Raw genomic sequence first — 3,357 nt, 5'->3', positions numbered from 1 at the left:
AGTCGATCCTAACTCTCCTCATATGTCAGTCCTCCCATCCCGGAAATCAGTCTGGTGAACCTTTGCTGCACTCCCACAATGGCATGAACGTCCTTCCTCAGATTAGAACAAAACTGAACACAGTATTCCAGGTGAGGCCTCACCAAGGCCCAGTACAGCTGCTCTATTCAAATCCCCAAGATATGGGGCCAACATGCTATTTGCCTTCATTCTGTCTGCTGCAGCTGCATGACAACCTTCAATGACTGATGTACCATGACACCCGGATCTCGTTGCACCTCCCCTTTTCCTCATCTGCCGCCATTCAAATAATATTCTGCCTTCGTGTTTCTGCCACCAAAGTGCATAGCCTCACATTTATCCACATTACACTACATCTGTCATGCAATTGCCCACTCACCTAACCTGTCCAAATCACCCTGCAGCCTCTTAGCATCCTCCTCACATTTCACACCGCCATCCAGCATGTCATCTGCAAACTTGGAGATATTATACAAAATTCCTTCATCTAAATCATTGATGTATATTGTAAATTGCTGGCGTCCCAGCACTGAGCCCTGCGGCACCCAACTAGTCACTGCCTGTCATTATGAAAATAACCCGTTTATCCCGACTCTCTGCTTCCTGTCTGCCAACGAGTTCTCTATCCACGTCAATACATTACCCCCAATACCATGTGCTTTAATTTTGCACACCAACCTCTTGTGTGGGACATTGTCAAAAGTATTTTGCAAGTCCCACTACACCATATCCACTGTTTCTCCCTTGTCGACTCTACTAGTTACATCCTCACACAATTCTAGAAGATTTGTCAAGCTTGATTTTCCATTCATAAATCCATGCTGACTTGGACCAATCCTGTCACTGCTTTCCAAATGGGCTGCTATTTCATCTTTAAAAATGAAGTACAACATTTTCCCCACCACTGATGTCAGGCTAACTGGTCTATTATTACCCGTTTTCTCTCTCCCTCCTTTTTCAAAATGTGGTTTTACATTTGCTACCCTCCAGTCCATACAAACTGATCGAGAATCGATGGACTGTTGGAAAATAATCACCAATGCATCCACGATTTCTAGGGCCACTTCCTTAAGTACTCTGGGATGCAGACCATCAGGCCCCGGGGATTTATCGGTCTTTAGTCCCATCAATTTCCCGAACACAATTTCCCGAAAATAAGGATTTTCTTCAGTTCCTCCTTCTCACTAGCCCCTCGGTCACGTATCATTTCCAAAAGATTATGCGCGTAATCCTTCGTGAAGGCAGAACCAAAGTATTTGTTCAACTGGTCTACCATTTCTTTGTTCCCTATTATGAATTCACCTGAATCTGACTGCAAGGGACCTACGTTTGCCTTCACTACTCTTTTTCTCTTCACATATTTATAGAAGTGTTTATGTTCCCAGCAAGCTTCCTCTCATACTCTATTTTCCCCCTCCTAATTAAACCCGTTGTCCTCCTCTGCTGAATTCTAAATTTCTCCCAGTCCTCGGGTTGATGCTTTTTCTGTCCAATTTATATGCCTCGTCCTTGGATTTATCGCTATCCTTAATTTCCCTTGTTAGCCACGGTTGAGCCAACTTCCCCATTTTATTTTTTACTCCAGACAGGGATGTCCCATTGTTGAAGTTCATCCATGTGATCTTTATATGTTTTCCATTGCCTATCTGCCGTCAACCCTTTATGTACCATTTCCCAGTCTATGCTAGCCAATTCATGTCTCATATCATTGAAGTTACCTTTCCTTAAGTTCAGGACCCCAGTCTCAGAATTAATTGTTTCACTCTCCACCTTAACAAAGAATTCTACCTTATTGTGGTTACTCTTCCCCAAGGGGCCTCGCACAACAAGATTGCTAATTAGTCCTTTCTCATTACACATCAAGCAGTCGAGGATGGCCAGCCCTCCAGATGGTCCCTCGACATATTGGTCGAGAAAACCATCCCTAATACATTCCAGCAAATCCTTCTCCACCGTATTACTACCAGTTTGGTTAGCCCAATCTATGTGTAGATTAAAGTCGCCCATGATAACTGATGTACCTTTATTGCACACATCCCTACTTTCTTGTTGGGTGCTGTCAGCAAACTCACTACGATTGTTTGGTAGTACACAACGCCCACTAGCGTTTTTTTCCCTTTGATATTCCACAGATCCACCCACGTAGAATCCACGCGAATGTCCTTCCTGACTAGTGCATTAATTTCCTCTTCAACCAGCAATGTCACCCCACCTCCTTTTCCTTAGTGTCTATCCTTCCTGACTGGTGAATGCCCCTGGATGTTGCGTTCCCAGCCTTCGTCACCCTGGAGCCATTTCTCCGTGATGCCAATTGCATCATATTCATTAATTGCTGCCTGTGCAGTTAATTTGTCCACCTTATTATGAATACTCCTTGCATTGAGGCACATTGCCTTCAGGCTTGTTATCTTAACACACCTTGTCCCTTTTGAAGTTTGCTGCAATGTGGCCCTTTTTAATTTTTTCCTTTGGGTTTCTCTGCCCTCCACCCTTACTTTATTGCCCCCAAAGGTTCCCATCCCGCTACCATATCAGTTTAACCCCTCCCCAACAACATGAGCAAACTCTCCCTCGTGGACATTGGTTCTGCTGAGGTGCAGACCGTCCGGTTCGCACAGGTCCCAGCTCCCACAGAACGGTTCCAATGTCCCAAGAAATGAAATCCCTCCCTTCTGCAACACACAGTCATCTGAACTATCCTGCGATTCCTACTCTGAAAAGTGGTAGCTCTTCCTGAGATTGCTACCTTTGAGGTCCAATTTGTTAAGTTAGCTCCCAGCTCCATAAATTCAGCTTCTAGTTCCTCAGACACAGAGAGTCAGACTCAAACACATAAAGAGCACTCTAAAGACAGAGAGAGAGAGGCATAGATACATTGCACAATCCCATTTGTTTGAATGTTACAAAGTTATCGACAAATGCAGATATCAACAGAATAGATTCGGGTATAACAGAGCAGGATGGCAGGAAATCGCTTTGAATTTAAAGATTTACCAGGAGCGGGGTTCGAACCCATGCAGGTATGAACCCATTGGATTTTCCGTCCAACGCCTTAACAACTCGGCCATCCTGGTTTTGTCAGTATTCGCATTTTGTCTCTGTGAGAATCTGGGCTGCAGCTCCACTCTCACAGACACAGGTGTTCAATGAGCATTTTCGAATATTTATAGCAATATTGACACAGGGGCAACTCTCCTGTTCTTTTTCGAGTAATGCTCTGGGAACTTTCACATCCACTCGAGGGTGCAGACGGAGCTTCAATTTAACATTTTATCCGAACGTCAACAGCTTCAACAATGCAAAATCCCTCAAGTACTGCATTTGAGTGTCAGCCAA

General features: G+C 44.3%; 1 non-coding gene across 1 annotated transcript; it reads right to left on the bottom strand.

Moving 5' to 3' along the window:
- Positions 1–3,012: 3,012 nt before the first annotated feature.
- Positions 3,013–3,095, bottom strand: trnaf-gaa (transfer RNA phenylalanine (anticodon GAA)). Its single transcript has one exon. It is a non-coding gene; the product is annotated as a tRNA-Phe (tRNA).
- Positions 3,096–3,357: the final 262 nt, after the last annotated feature.

The sequence above is a fragment of the Pristiophorus japonicus genome, chromosome 23, assembly GCF_044704955.1.
Source record: "Pristiophorus japonicus isolate sPriJap1 chromosome 23, sPriJap1.hap1, whole genome shotgun sequence".
Taxonomy (NCBI): domain Eukaryota; kingdom Metazoa; phylum Chordata; class Chondrichthyes; family Pristiophoridae; genus Pristiophorus; species Pristiophorus japonicus.
This window is presented reverse-complemented; position numbering and strand designations above follow the sequence as displayed.